This window comes from Phyllostomus hastatus, unplaced genomic scaffold, assembly GCF_019186645.2.
Source record: "Phyllostomus hastatus isolate PE091 unplaced genomic scaffold, TTU_PhHast_1.1 phas_contig_198, whole genome shotgun sequence".
NCBI lineage: Eukaryota > Metazoa > Chordata > Mammalia > Chiroptera > Phyllostomidae > Phyllostomus > Phyllostomus hastatus.
In genome coordinates, this window is record NW_025333715.1 from 6,985,647 (window position 1) to 7,001,243 (window position 15,597).

Here is a 15,597-nt window from a genome sequence, read left to right on the forward strand (position 1 = left end):
CCTGTGCTTATGATCACCTGCACAAAATACAAGTCCCTCGTGTCATTGGGCGGCTCCCTCTGAGGTGGTGGCCTCCGCTCTCCGTTCCTACCTGCACTTTGACGTCCCACCAGCAGACCCCCGAGGCCAGCTCCAAAGGGACCGCTCCAGCACAGCTTTAGCAAAGGGAGCACCTCTACGCCGCCGCCGATGCGCTGGCTCTCTCTCCCCTCCCCCACCCACACTCTGGTTCGGAAACAGATATGGAAATAGCATCTGAGAATGCTGAGCCCACACATCGCCCCACGGGCGGCCCCAGAAACACATCGAATCGTCCGGAGGAAGGAACACACTCCGAGGGCCAGCCTCGCCCTGCCCGGCCCTCAGACATCTCAGCTGCGCTCCAGCCACCCTTCTCTAGGGCCCTGTTTCCCTGCCAACACGTGGGCTGCTGAGGGAGAAGAGGTCTGGTGTGCAGCCTAAATGTTGCCATGGCGACATGGAGCCACCTTCCGCTCCTCCTCCTCCTCCGGCCTGCTCTGGGGGCCCCCCACTTCTCTCATCCTAGCCTTGGGGCGTCAAGAGCATCTCTCTGTCCTCCCGACTGTCCTTGTAAGGCCACACCCCAGAGCCCACTCAGGTGCAGGAAGCTGCCCATCCAGAGACTGGCTTCCCCGAGGCTGCGGCGGGCCCTTGCCGGAGAGGCTGATGGGATGGGAGCGCAGGCCATCCGGCAGGCAGCCACGGGGAGGGGAGCCGAGGGCCCAGCCCGGGGGCACTGCCCCTTTAAGGAAGCCCCCCACTCCCCTACCCCCACCTCACCACAGTTCCCCCAAGACAGTCACTGGGGCTCCTGCAGGCCCTTGGGAGAATCTCAGGTAATTATGCCTCCTAAGGCCTTTCATGGCAGCATCTTCAAAGCACTCGTGATGAAGGTGGGGCCCCTTTGAAGTCGTCCCAAGTCACTGGAGCTCTGTACCTGGGACGCCCAGGCCTCTTGCTTCCTCCTCCGCTCCCCTCCTCCCTCTGATGAAAGCCTCTTCGAGAAAACCCCGGAGAAAACCCCGGTCTCGGCCTCCCCAGCCCCCTGCATGCGCCTGACCAGCTGCCGACCTCCCTGTCCCCAGTCAGGGCTCCAGGGAAGGGGGTGCAGCCCGGGGTTCCCTAAGGGATCTGGGACGCGCTCCTAATGCTCCAAGGAAGCTGGCAGCATGTCCTTCTCTCTGGCCCGTTTTCATTTGCTTGTTTGTTTCGGCTGGTAACAAACCAGTTGGGAGGGGAACGCCTCTCACCTGTCTCAGGTGCAGGTGCGTGTGTGGGGCAGACAAAGCACAAGCCCCCTCTCTCCGTGTCTCCAGCTCAGGCTCTTCCACGGCACCCTGTAAATCAGTCATCGCCAGCCTCGTCCCTGATGCACACACGCACCTCCCATGCACCCTGCAGAATGGCCTTGCTCTGCTTGCTGATGGCCGCTGCTGCCCTGAGGGTCACCACCCCACCAGGAGGGACGGCAAGAAGTCGGTCGGAAAGCATTTTCTCTTGCTGCCCAATTTTCCTAGTCCCTGTGGGGGCTGATGCGGGTCCTGGGTTCATTTACCAGACACCCATGGAGGCCTCCTGTTTGCCAGGCTGCTCAAGGTGTGTTTTTTTGCCAAGTAATAACGCCTCTCTGTGCCTCAGTTTCCTCATCTGCCTAATGGCAGTCACTCCTGCTTGCTGAAATAATACAGAGGTTAGTGCATGGCCTGCACATAGTAAACGCTCAATAAATAGTAGCGAAGAAGCAGACGCTAATGCCAGCCCCGTGTGTCAGCTTCTGGGAACGCAGAGATAATTGAGACCTCGTCCTTGTTTGCCCTCTGTGCACGTACCCATTCTCCTGACTACAGAAACTTTCTGGGTTGTAAGTCACACACACAACCCGAGAGACTGAGAGAAATAGTGTCCCATTGACCTTGGGTAAGGCTTCAAATCCAGCTCTGCCTTGTACTTCCTCATCTTCCTAATGTTCTTTTGTTTAATTCAGTTTAAATCGGGTTTTTGTCCATGGCCACCAAAAGGGTCTGATTCAGGTAGGAAGTTAGTTGAGTCCTCAGCGGTCGTGTTCTGTAAATACCGCAAGGCTGTCAGTGTCGTGCAAAGTCCCGGGCCAGCACGGGTATGCATGTTGATGGGGAAACCGAGACTCCGAGAGGCGTGGCCGTGTGCCTGGGAGCATATCGCTAGGAGGCAATGGAGCGGGGCCTGTGCTCTGCCCACCACACCACACGCCGCCTCTTCGGGGCACCTGGCCAGGGCTCCCTCAGCATCCTTGGGAACAAGAGGGAGACACGGAGGCGGCAGGTAAATGGATCCGGAGAGCCCCGGGCTCTCAGCCACTCATCAGCTCGCGCAGCTGAAGCCTCAGCTCTTCCCTCTGTGCTCCGCTGCCAGATGCCAGCCTCGGGTTTTGGATGCTGAGAGGATTCATCTTGGTCCCTACCCTTGAGAGGTCCTCAGTCTGGCGGGAAGATAGGTGCAGTCAGATGAATGATGATGCACAGTAAGAAAAAGGAAGGGAATGAGAAATCATTTCTTTAAATATGTTTTTAATTTATTGATTTTTTTTAGAGATGGGAAAGAGAGAGAGAGACGTGACTAGTTTTTCCACTTGTGTATGCACTCATTGGTTGATTCTTTTTTAAAAAAGATTTTATTTATATATTTTTAGAGAGAGTGGAAGGGAGGGAGCGAGAAAAAAAAATCAATGTGTGGTCGCCTCTCATACGCCCCCTACTGGGGACCTGGCCTGCATGTGCCCTGACTGGGAATTGAACCCTCTACCCTTTGCGAACTTCTGTTTTGCAGGTGGGGGCTCAATCTACTGAGCCACCCCAGCCAGAGCAGATTGGTTGGTTCTTGTGTGTTCCCTGACTGGGGATCGAACCCACAACCTTGGCGTATTGGGGATGATGTTCTAACCAACTGAACCACGTGGCCAGGGCTCTTACAGTTTTTAGAGAAAGCGATTCTTTTTTCTTATTTTATAAAATAAATTACTCTTTTTCTTTTGAAAATATTGCATGCTTTTGCAAACATATTTTGAAAAATACAAAGAATCAAGGGGCAGGGGGAAGACATTTCCTTACATTTCTTTCCAATTTTTCTTCTAAGCTTTTTTTTTTTAAACAGACTTCAGACCAGGCTGTCATTGCAAATGTATTACAGTTTTTTTTATTCAATGCTATTCTTAATCATTTCCTCATGTTATTTGAAATGTGTAAAGAGGCTATTTTAATATCTACACAATATGCCATTGTGAGGATCTACCATAATTTACTTAACTATTATTTGATGAGTTTCAGATTATTTCCTTTTTTTTTTAATTAAGAAGAAACTAATCAAAACAGAATGGGAGAGGTGCGGATCGAGAAGGAACCGATACCTGACTGCTGGAGGAAGACAAAGGCATCAGTAGCCAGCGGGCCGGGGTACAGGTGACAGGTGGGCTGCAGAATTGTTATAATTGTCCGGAAGTGAGGGGATCTGAACCAGGGCAGTGGTCCCAGGCGTGGAGGGGAGAGGGGACCAGGGTGAGGAGCCGCTTTGCCCCTGGAAGGGTGGATGTGCAGCTGTGTGTTTCACGGCGGGGGCGGGGAGTTAGCAGAAGCGGGGAGATGTTTGTTTTGGAAAGCCTCGGGGAGAGGGTTAGGAGAGGCAGGGAGCAAGCATCCAGGGGGACCCAGTGCCACCTGCCGACCTGCTGTGTCTGTCACTCGGGCCAGGTGACTTTTGTTTTTGAGCCTTCTCTGGCAACACAAGCCTAAAAATACTCACCACCTGCCTCTGTCCCCCCAGCCTGGGGCCTCTGTAAGCTGAGAGCCAACAGCTCTCTGGACCATGAGCAATGAGCAGACCTGAATTCGGGTGCCGCTTGGCCTGGCCGCTCTGGAGGGGAGGTCGGAGTCTGTCCCGTCTGTAAGCTTTCCGCTCTCAGCAGGTAAACTGTGGTGAGAGCTGAGCCGAAGACTTCGTCCCCCTAGGGGCCTGTGTGCAAGGCGGGAGAGCTGGGAAGTGGTAAACAAAAGATCACCAGGCAACTGATGATAAGATAAGCCTTGTTCGAGTGTTGGGTTGGCCCTGAGCAGCCTCCCACTGGGGTGTGGGAAGGGATTTTCCACAGGACGCTTTAAAGAGGATCTTCGTGCTCGCCTCAAACACCCTCTGAGCGTGTTGTCTATACTGGTCCTTGGACTAAATACTGGACTTACATCGGGAAACAAAAAGGGCAAAAGTCTTAGTCCTCATAGACCTTGTGTAGGACTAGCTGAAGACCAATAGTAAAACAGGCACATTACATGTTCTGGTAGACATGAAGTGATATGGGGAAAAAATCGGGCTTCTGAGGGGTTTGGCAGTTTTATTAGGGTCGTCAGGGTAGGCCTGAGGTAGTGGTGAGCAGACCCTGAAGAAGGTGAGAGAGGGACCGTTCGGGTATCTGAGGGAACAGCGATCCCAACAGAGGGAACGGCCAGTGCGAAGGGCTGGAGCCGAGAGTGCTTGGTTTGCCCGAGGAACAACGAGAGAGAGTCAGTCGCTGTGGAGGGAAAGAACAGCATCAGTGAGGTCAGACATGCCCAGGTGGGTAGAATGTCAGATCAGGCAAGACTCTGTAGAGACTGGTAGTGACTTGGGCTTTTACTGAGAGTGAAGTGGGGAAGCAATAGAAGGTTTTGAGCAAAGAAGTGTCATGTTCTGACGTAGGTAAAAGAATCCTCCCGGCCGCTGTACTGACATAGACTAGGGCGGGAGGCAAGGCTGGAAAAAGCGAAACAAGTCAGGAGAGCATTGCATAACCCCGGTCGGTTTGGGCTGCTACAGCAAAATGCCACAGACCGGGTGGCTTATGAACACGAGAATTTATTTCTCATATTTCTGGAGGATGGAAGTCTGAGATCAGGGTGCCAGCATGGCTGGGTTCCGTTGAGATTGGTCTTCTGGGTTGCAGACTGTCTACTTCTATTCCCTGTGGATGAAAAAGGGGTTCTCCTGGCTGGCGTAGCTCAGTGGATTGAGCGCGGGCTGAGAACCAAAGCGTCGTAAATTCGATTCCCAGTCAGGGTACATGCCTGGGTTGCAGGCCATGACCCCCAGCAAACGCACATTGATGTTTTTCTCTCTCTCTCCCTCCCTTCCCTCTCTAAAAATATAAACAAATAAAATCTTGAAAAAAAAAAGAATAGCATTAAAAAAAGGGCAGGGTTCTATGGACAGTAACTTCCCAGGGTGATCTGATTATAAATTCCTACTGGGAGGCCATGGGTAGTCATAATCCAGGCACATAACTTCCTTAGTAAATGGTTTATCTTTGCCTCAGCAAGCCCTGTCCACTGCTTTTGGTGCATTTAGGTTAACACGCCTTTGAAATAAGCCTAACCACCTTCAAGAGAGCACAGAATCTTAACTCTCCTATAATCCAATCCCTGCTTTGCTTTCTCCCACCTTCATCTTCATGTAATCTTCCTCCCAGTCCTTCCTTAATTTCAAATGTGTAAAATAAACTGCAAAAACAGTCACTCTCCAGACCATCTGAGATCTTGCTTCCTGGCAATTGTTATCAGTTTCGGCTCAAACACACTCATCAAAATTCTCTAAGGTTTGAACTTTCTTACACGGACACCCCGCAGGGCAGAAAGAAGGCTAGAGCGTTCTTTGGAGTCTTTGTTGTGAAGACTCTAATCCCATTCATGAAGTCTCCACCCTTATGACCCAATCACCTCCCAAAGGCCCCACCTCCTAATACCATCACTTTGCCGGTTAGGAGATCAGCATTCGAATTTTGCGGGGACACAAACATTCAGTCTACAGCAAGAACATTGCAGTAATCCTGGGCAGAAACTGGACAAGGGTGGTAGGAGTGGAGATGGGGTGGGAGAGGTCAGAGGCTGGACATGTTTTGCGGGTAGAGCCAATAGGATTTCCTGCCCCAGTGCGGAGGAAGGATTTAAAAATAACTCCAGGAGTTTAGGGCCGGGGCGCAGGGAGGACGGGAGGACGGAGACGCCAATCACTGGTAAAGGGAGGCTGTGAGGGAGCAGATCTAGCCTGTGTTTGGGGGAAAGAGGGGCCCTGTCGTGGGTGTGATGACTGCGAGAAGCCCATTGGACCTCGAGTAGGTGTTGAGTAAACAGTTCAGGGGAGGAGTCTGCGCTAGAGAGAGGAATACGTTTGGGGGTCTTGAGCAACACCAGCGTCAGAAACAGGAATGGGCCAAGGAGGCTTAATGCCACCTCAAAAACTTTGCTAGTTAGGCCTCCCAGAGCAAGGTGCGGCAAGAAAAAAATGCCGATGCGCAGCGTGGGGAAAAAAAAAGCCTCTTTCTCTGCTTTGCAGTTTCATCTGGCGTGACTGCACGCAGCTCTTCGGCATGCATTCATTACATAGTTCTACACGCACTCTTCCCTCGACAAACAGCCATTATAGTACATTGCTTTACCTCCATAACAGGCCCAAGTGAAGCACCAGACAGAATGTCTAGAACCGAGCCCCGAGCCTAAAACCCTGTCTGTTCCTGCCCTGCCCCAGAAGCTCTGTGGTGGGCAGGGTTAAGAGGTCAGATTGAGGCGGGGAAGGCGACTCTTGGCTGGTTTGTTGGCTAGCGGCTGGAGAACCTGGGTCGACCCCACCAATCGGCAGCGAGCGGGAAGTTCCGGGCGCGGCCCCTTTAAGGCCGCGCGGGTGATCTCAGCTCCGCGCTCGCCGCCCCACCCTCCCCGGAGGCACGCTCAGTGCGCAGGCGCGCCGCGGCTGGGCAGCGCTGTGTCCCGGACGCGCGGCCGGCGGCGACTAGACTCCGGCTGCGGTGCTGTCCGCCCCACCCGCACAGTCCAGCTGTCGCGCGTCGCTCGCTCACGCCACCGCCGCCATGGGCTCCTGAGGTACCCGCCCGGTCAGCCTCGGGTCAGAAGCCGTGAGGGGGACGACTGTGGGCTCCTGGGGGCGGGGGGCTGCCCCGTTTTGGAGAGGCCGGGTGCAGGGGTCTCCCCGAGGGTCGCGTGGACCACGGATCCCGAGCGGAGAAAGACGAAGGGGCCCGGCCTGGTTGAGGAGGGAGGGGATGTCCGCCGCCCTGCCCGTCCCGACCTGCGTCCCCTGTCCTCCTTGCTGGGTCGCCGGGCCGCCCGTGGGTGTGCCTGGCCCCCTCCTCGCCAACGTGGCGGCGCCGGCGTCTGGAGTGTAATTGGACCTGCCGGTGGAGGTGGCTGGGGGAGACGGCAGGCGGATGGACAGCCTCTTTGCAAGTGGGATTGTGTGCGCCGGTGGGTGTGCTGGCGCCTGGCACCGCCGAGTGACTGGGGGGGGGGCACACTTGCCTTGTTGGGGCGGCTGTGATTTTGGGAGGGTTGGCCTGGTGAGGCTTTTCGGGATGCTCGCAGGGAGGGTGTAAATGCCTTGCATACAGGTCGGCTACTTGGAGGGGCACCGATGGGAACCTGGGACTCCAAGGGTATTTGCCTGAAGAGACCGTAGAGACTGAGGTGGGGTGCGCGTATCCATCCCGTGCGTTGTACATTTCCTCCCTGGGTGCACTGCTGGGTCTAGAGCTAGTCGATTCCGGGCCATGGCAAGGCTTTGGGGTTGCGGGTGAACATGGGTACTGTTCCCAGTTCATGTCTCCCATGGGTTGTGCAAAGCCAGACATACACACACACACACACACACACACCTTGGGCGGGCACTGTGTTGCAAAGCAAGTGTTCGCACGCCTGATACCTGTGTGTGAGCTGAAGGCATGTATTATTTATCTGATCGCCTGGTGCTTTATGTAAGGCAAGAAACAGCAATCTGTGCCCTGGAGGCCCTTTTGCTGCGGAGTCAGCCAGGCAAACAGGCTCACCTGCACCTCCAGAGGAGGCAGGGGCCTCAGGTGAGGGAGGCTTCTTCACAGGTGTGTTTGCAGCGTCCCTTCCCAGCTCCCTATCTGCATGCTTGGTGGGCCCCCGTAGCTCCACACTTTGGGATGTCTTGTCGAAGGGTGCCGTGTGTATCAGAACTGGGGCTGCGGGGTGGGAGGGCGCCAGCAGCCAGGCCCGAGTGCCCATTTTGTCAGGCCTTGGACACAAGTGCACGATGCTCCCCCGTACACGGTCCCTGAGGGCAGTGGTGGAATCACACTTAGAAACAAGCAATCACAAAGATGTGCAAAATATAAAACAGTCAAGTGTGGACAAAGTGGTTTCGGTGCTGAGAGAGGGGCAGTGTGGCCGGCAGAAAGGACGTGACCCTAGGGGACAGCCGAGCTGAAGCCCGAAACCAGCGTTCGTCTGAGAAAGTGGAGAGCACGGAAACACATGCTTTCTACACGCGTGTCCCCAGCCCGTCCTCTCAGCAGCTGGGGGACTACCAGGCTGGTTACCCTGGTGGGCGAGTGAGGCAATAGTCGTCGGGGTTGCGTGACTTGCTTGTCCGTGGGACATGGCAGGCCTGGATGGAGTCATCCTCGAATCAGGACCTTTCTCTCGCCGCCAGACCTTGCTGTCTCGTAACTCACTGAGCGCCTGCTGCATACCAGGCACCGTGCTAGGGGTCGGGGGGTGAAGGTCAGTGAGACCCGGTGCTCAGCCACTGGGGGCTCCCAGCCTGGTGGGGACATGGACACGGATGGTGGCCCCAGTCCCCACCCGAGGCCCCGACAGCCAGTGTGGGTGGAGAAGGCACTGCGAAGTCCGCCCTGAGAACCACGGGCAACCTGGGGTTCTGGCTGTATTGTAGGTCGTTCCCACGTGGCGGTGGGTTGAACAAGGAGCCCCTGTTAAAGCTCTCCAGGTGGGCAGGAAGGAGAGCTTCAAGGCTTCAAGACAGAAGGGCGCAAATGACCTGCTTGTCCTAGTTCTCTCGCGCTGGCCGAGTTCTCCGGAGCTCTGGCTTTTGTCCCGAGGCCGCTCTCTCCCCTCCGCCTTGGAGGACTTGCTCCTGCTTTCGGGGGGCCAGCCCAGCTCTCGCCCCGAGAGGGGTTCAGTTCTATTTGCAGGCCCCGCTGTGCTCCTCTCTCCCCGTAAATTCCCCGGAGTGGAAACCGCCTTGGTAAGGCGAGCGCGGCCGTTACTGTTGTTCGGAAACCGGGAGCAGTGAACGCCTTCGGGCTCTGTGGCGCCTGCAGACAGGGTCTGGTGGGAGGCGTGGGAGGCCAGCCACTGAGCCCCGGGAGAGCTCTGCGTGGGGTCTGCTATAGGACCTGCTTGTGCATTGAGTACTCACGGAAGACCTACTACGCGCCTGGCGCTGAGCGAGGCCTGAGGCCTGGGTTGCGCCTTCCGAAAGGCTGTGGTTGGCTGAGGGGTGCAGAGGGCCACAAATAAGCGCGAGGCAGGGCGCTCGCTGCTGGTGGCAGAGACAGAGAGCCCTGGAGGGGCTGGAGGACAATGGGAACAACAGCTTGTTTATCCAGCCCTTACTGTGTGCCAGGCTCAGTTCAAAGCGCTGCCGTGAAATAGTGGCCGGCTCATCCTCTCCCCAACCCGGTGAGGTGGGAGCGGTCACTGTCACACGGTGCAGAGGAGGCAGCCCAGAAGGTCACAGTGAGGTAGAGGGTCTGACCTCAGAGCCCTTCCCCCACTGGGCCCGGGGTGTCCCAGAAGTCGTCCCAGAAACAGAATGCCCTGTGCCTTGGAGGACAAGGGGCGTTTGGCTCCTGGAGGAAGGGGCGTTCGAGGCCCAGGTGCCCCTGGGCAGAGGCCAGGAGGCCTGATATACCTCCCGTCCCAGACCTGGCTGGGGTGGGCCTGGCCTGAAGACCCTGAAGGCCCTGCTGCAGAGTTTGAACCCGACCCTGGGGGTCCTCAGGGAGCCCCGCGGGTTTCATAGAGGAAGTGACATCCTCAGCAGTGTGTCACAGGACAGCATGACCCTCTGCCTCCTCCTCCCTTCACTCCCAAAGGGAGCCCCAGGAAGACCCAGCCACACCCACCTTTGCTGTCCCTCAGGTCACTGGCATTCTCTTTAGTCCTCGCTGCCTTTCCCTTCTCTTCTTCCAGCAGCTTCGGGTTTTGACCACCCCACGTGGCCCAGGGCAGGCCTTTGGAGGCCACTGTTGCGATGGTGTCTGCTCTGAAAGTGGCCCCTGGGTCACCGCGGCCGGTTAGCTCAGCTGATTAGAGCGTCGCCCCGATACCCCAAGATCGTGGGTTCGATGGTGGGTCAGGGCACATATAAGAGTCAGCCCGTGAGTGCATCAGTGGGTGGAACCACAAATCGATGTTTTTCTCTTTCCTCTCTCTCTCAAATCAGTACATTTTAAAAAATTATAAGTAAATAAGTGGAAGTGGCCCCTGGGGCCAGCCGTGAGTCAGCCGCCCAGCTGGAGCTCAGGCCTCTTCTGGATCCCACAGGTCCTCACTGACTTCTCGCATCACAGACCTGGAGTGGACGTGGGCGGCTCCCTTTCCCAGTGGAGAGCTGTGGTGGCTGTCCCCCATCCACTGCTCACTCACCCGCGCTCGCCAGCAGAGAGTGGGGACAGGGCGGGAGCTGGAACCCAGAAAGCCGGGCTCAACTCCCGGGTCCCACGAGGGTTCGCTGAGGGATGCCCGCTCTGCCTGCCCGCTGTGCCGGGTGCCTGGCCTCCGGCGCTCACCGGCTGCTCTGGTCACTGCGCCTCGGCGCCGAAGGGCTGGGGGGTCACTGCCGAGGCACCACTGAGGGGTCCACGTTGGGTGGTCAGGTGTGGGAGCTAGGGGGTGTGGGGTGAATGTGGGGGTGTCAGGGGAGTCTTCTGACCTGGGTACTTGGGGAGAGGGGGCCGAGGATTCAGGAGGGGGACAGAAATGGTCGCTGGCAGCTCGGGAGAAAGGAACCCCCCGGGCATCGGTGAGAGAGGGGCACACACGGCTGAGTGGTCCCGTGACGTGGAGAGAGAATTGGGAGATGCCGCTCGGAGCCTCGCCCTCTTTTCATCTCCGTGGCCTTGGGCAGGTTGCTACCCACGTCCTAATTCCCATTCTCTAGAAACCGGGAAAGTGACGAATTTCCTTTTCCTGTGAGATGGGAGTGACGGGGTGTAGCCAGTGTCTGCGTGGAGCCCGGCGCAGCCTCTGGCACGTAGTGCATGCTCAGCAAACCCTGACCTTCGTGATTACCTGACAGGCCGTTGAATTTATTCCAGAAACTCTGTGGCCCTGGCTGGTGCAGACCAGTGGACTAAGTGCTGGCCTGTGAACCAAAGGGTCACCGGTTCGAGTCCCAGTTGGGCACGTGCCTGGGTTGCAGTCCAGGTCTCCAGTTGGGGGTGTGCGGGAGGCAGCCAATCGATGTTTCTCTCCCTCTCTTTCTCGTCCCTTCCCCCCCTTCTAAAAAAAGAAACAAATGGTTTTTAAAAAGAAAAACAGCACTGTGTGCCAGCCAGTGTGCAGGGGCTGCCCTCAGGGAGCGGAGTGCGGCTGGGGGAGGCGCCGACACTGCGGCAGCCACAGCTGTCACAGGTGCTCTTAGGACAGTCTCACCTGGGCAGGCACTTCTGAGAAGGTGACATGTCAGCCGTCACCGCGTGTGAGCGGGAGAAGCGGGTTCCAGGCAGAACGCGCAGCGTGTGCAAAGGTCCGAGTCCTTGCCGACAAGAGCGTGTGACGCTGGGGCCCAGCCCCGCGCGGGCACTCAGTAAGTGTGAGCTGAGTGTGACGGTCTCGCCTCAGAAAACACCGGAGGGAGGAGGGGGGCGTGGGCGGGGCCGTGGAGAGGAGAACTGGGGGGTTGCCAAGTCCAGGTTTTCTCACACTCCCCCCATCGTCTGTGCCTCCGTGGAGTGGGTGCAGTACTGTTCAGGCCCGTCTCTGCCTGGGGCCTGGGGCCTGGGGCGTGGACCGGTGCAGAGCTGTTGGGATGCTGGCCTTAGGCAGCTGTCGCACCCAGGCAGCGTTTTTCCATGTTCCGGCTGCTGTTGTAGCGCGGCGGAGACCCTACACTCGGGCAGAGCTCGGAGGGGTGACCCGGAGCCCCGGGGCGGTGGGTCCCCCAGCCTTTGCCCAGCGAGGGCTCAGCGTCTGGCACAGCGCCTTGCACGGAGTAGGCGCTGAGACAGTTCTTGACTCAGTCAGTGACAGGGCCGGATGGGTTAACGTCATGGCCACTCTGGATGGAGGGGGAAGTGTCCCTGGGGAGTGATGGATGGTAAGACTGATCCGAACAGGACTGTTCATCAGAACTGAGTTCGTATCAGGAGCCCTCGGGGCACATCCTACAGCCCCAGGTCGCCCCTAGGGGAGGCCCAGCCCCATGGTCTGGGAGGTCTCTGCCCTGGCTCTGATGCAGGAAACCCCACAGCCCCCCTGCTTTTCCTCTGGTTCTGGGGCGGAAACCAGCGGGAAGACCCCACCCAGAAAACCTTTGTGCCTGACCTCGCCACTTCCAGCCCTGCCGAGTCCTGAACAGTCACACGCGTCGACTAACCGGACATTTCACGGAAAGTCTGCGTGTTGATCTCCACGCTTCAGCCTTTGAAAAACAGCAGGCTTCTCTGGTTTTGAAAATGGCATGCACGTGTTGGTTTTAGAAAAAGTTGGGGGTAAGAATAAAAATCACCCCCAGTTTTACAACCAAGAAATGGTCGCCGTGGAAGTCTGGGCGTGTTCTCTGTCCAGGCGTGACCCCGAGTGGCCTCGCTGTTCCCAGAACGCCAGGTCGGCGGCCTCCCTCCAGGAAAGTGGGGGTGGGCCGCAGACGGAGAAGAGAGAGAAGTTCTAGAACAGCACCCCTGCCCACGTATCTCAGATCCTCTGCAGGAATGGGAAGGTCCCAGCCTGTTTGCCAGACGGCCCTGTGGCCCGGGGGGGCGGGCAGACCACTGAGTGGAGAGTCGGAGAACCCGGGTGACGACCGTGGGTGCGTCTCATGCCCTCTCATGGGGCTGCTCGCACCCTCTCTGCCTGCCTTCTGGGTGCTCCAAGGCCCAGGGGAGGTCCTGGCTGAGAGACCCCGAAGGGGCGGGGCCTGGTTTGCAGGGGGCGCAGGTCTTCACAGGAGCAGGAAGACGGACGGAGAAGGGGTGTGTGTGCGTGCGTGTGTGTGTGTGTGTGTGTGCGCGCGTGACTTCCTTTCTGACCCGAAGTCTGTTGGGGGACCCGCCTGAGCGCTCCACCTGGTCTCCTTGCCGGGAGCCCTGGTCTGTGGTCCCTGTGCCTTGGGCCGTGGGTGGTCCTGGGGTGCCATTCCCCACCCCCACCCAGGAAAGAGGGTGGAGTGAGAGCCCTGAGAGGGGTTTCACATCAGACAGCGCCCCCCCCCCCGCCCCCACTCCCACCCCCGGGGGACAGGCGCGCAGACTGGAGCCCTTGTGTTCGCCCGCTGCAGCCCCTGCGGACGGCCTGCACCCAGGGGGCCCGTCCTGCCGGCAGGTGGCTGAGAGCCCTCACCTCGCTGGTCTGTGCTGTTCCCTGAGGCCCTCTGGGTCCTTATTTACAGAGAAGCTTTGAGGGAAAAATAACCAACCCAAGGCTGCCGCGTAGCCACCAGCAGGGCCTCCTGGGCTCCGCCCCCTGTGGCGCCCAGTGGTTTATCCCTTGTAGAGGGAACACGGAGTCTGGGGTTCCCTCGGCGGTGTTTTCGGGCACCCGCGCAGCACGGGGGGAGGTGTTGGCAAGGGGGTATTTGGGAGGCTGGTGACGTGAATTAATACCGTCATACTGCCCTGACTGGCGTGGCTCGGTGGGTCGAGCGTCGTCCTGCAAGCGAAGGGTCAGCGGTTCGGTTCCCAGTCAGGGCGTGAGTCTGGGCTGCTGTCCCGTTCCTCTGTTGGGGACCTCCGAGGGGCAGCTGGTGAGTGTTTCTCCCTTCCCCTTCTCTGCAAATAAATAAACAACATCTTTAAAAATATATCGGCATACTAATCAATCAAACAGTACTGCCCTCACTGCACTTGGGGTGGGGCAGTCCGCGATGTACACTTCACATGCATTGTTTCCTTGCATCCTCCCAGGGGCCCCGGGACCTCGGCATTACTGCGCCTGTTTCTCCGTAGCTGAGGAGACGGAGGCCCGGGAGGGTGGGTTTGGCTCAGGTCCTTCGGAAGGAGGCATCCAGGTTTCCGATGGTGAATCCAGTGCTCTTACCCTGGCAGGCGGACTCGCTGCTCAGACCAGGAGAGTGCGACGCCAGAGAATCGGGTGGAAGCCGGGGGTGCCCAGGAGCCCGAGGCCTGCTGTGCCTGCTGGTGGGCTGAGGAGCCAGGCTCCCTGGGGGGAGGGCCTCAGAGCTGGCTCCTGTGGACGGAGGGGGAGGCAGGTGGGGAAGGGCTTCCCAGGTGGCGGGACCGCTCCAAGCGTGCACAGAGGCAGGGGACGCAGGCAGGTGCGTTGAGCAGCAGGGGCGGAGCGAGTCCTGTCGGGGTGTTCGGCCTGGCCTCTGTGAAGAGGGGGCCCGTGGGTTTTACACAGATAGGTTGTGTGAAAATCTGTGTTTACCAAAGCAGTACATACTTGACCTACAGAGAGCGGCTGCTGCGTGTGCGTCAGTCACAGCGATGTGAAGAGCGGTCATCTCTGCGTGTGAGCCCGGCCTGAGTTGCAGGGCCCCTGGCCCTCTGCACGGGCCGGGAGGGGGAAGGCCGGCCGGCGCTGTTCCTTCACACGCCGTCTTCGGTTGGCCGGGAGCTGGCTCCCACTTGAGTCGGGCGCACGGCCATTTCTCTCATCCACAGTTGGCAGGAGTGGGGCCGGATCGGAGGCCGTGGGAGGGAGCCCTGCCCCGCGATGGCTGCGTTTATCCAGCTGTCCTCTGTTGCGCGTGGGTCACCGGCCAGCAGTGACCACGGAACGCTGTGGATGGCTCGACGATAAACACGCGAGAAAAAACATGCACAGAGACAGACTAGTTTCTGTGGGGAAGTAGGGACGGAATGGCCACCCCCCCTAGTGGGGAGCGCGCTGATTTACCGTCCATACCTGCTTTTATTGGGCTCATTTTGCATAATAATTCAGGTAAAGTATAGTACTCATTAGGGGAAGTAAGGAACTATAGAAAACAAAGAACTCTGCCGGTCTATTGAGTTGGGGTCAAAGAGCTGTAAGACTGAGGAACAAACTAACTTCCTCCTAAGACCCTTCTCATTCAACTGAGAGCATTCTAAACAAAGAAGGTTTCACAGTAATTTACATGTTCTTTCTTAGGCCTGATCACCCTGGGGAATCCGCACTTCTCAGTACCGAGCTGCACCACCCTGTCATTGTTTCAGGCTTAGGTGGAGCAAGGGAACTAGGTAACCAAGAGATAAGGAGATTTTCTTCCAGACGCTGAGAACTCAGACTTTGTCAAAGCCGAGGAGTGAGGGTCCATCACCCCCTTTTGCTGCAGCCCCCCAAAGTCCTTCTTTTGGGGGGGGCCTCCCAAAGTGATCGTGCCTGGCTTAGGTCGTTCTCCCCGTGGGGAATCTTACCCGTCTTTGGCTAACCGACCAAGCTTTTTGGGGGTTCAGTTATGAATAAAGCAGCAGAAGCAGCATTCCTGCCAGGGAGATAAGCTTTTGTCTCCTTGCTGGCTTACAGTTCCAAGGGCGTTCCCTTAGCCTTAGCTAGGCGGGGGTTTCAGCTTCTGATACCAGTCAGGGCGGTTCCCAACAGTCCTCACTCACAGGGAGGTCACCCGGGTATCTGG

General features: G+C 57.6%; 1 protein-coding gene across 3 annotated transcripts in view; it reads left to right on the forward strand.

Moving 5' to 3' along the window:
- The first annotated feature begins 6,751 nt into the window (after positions 1-6,751).
- Positions 6,752-15,597, forward strand: part of TMEM184B (transmembrane protein 184B) — a 41,947-nt gene continuing 33,101 nt past the window's right edge. For 2 of the 3 annotated variants that reach the window (XM_045834869.1, XM_045834871.1), the window contains exon 1: positions 6,752-6,896. The gene's annotated coding sequence lies outside the window, so the exon portion shown is untranslated. Of the gene's footprint in view, positions 6,919-15,597 lie in introns of all 3 variants that reach the window. The other variant, XM_045834870.1, reaches the window with a different exon arrangement.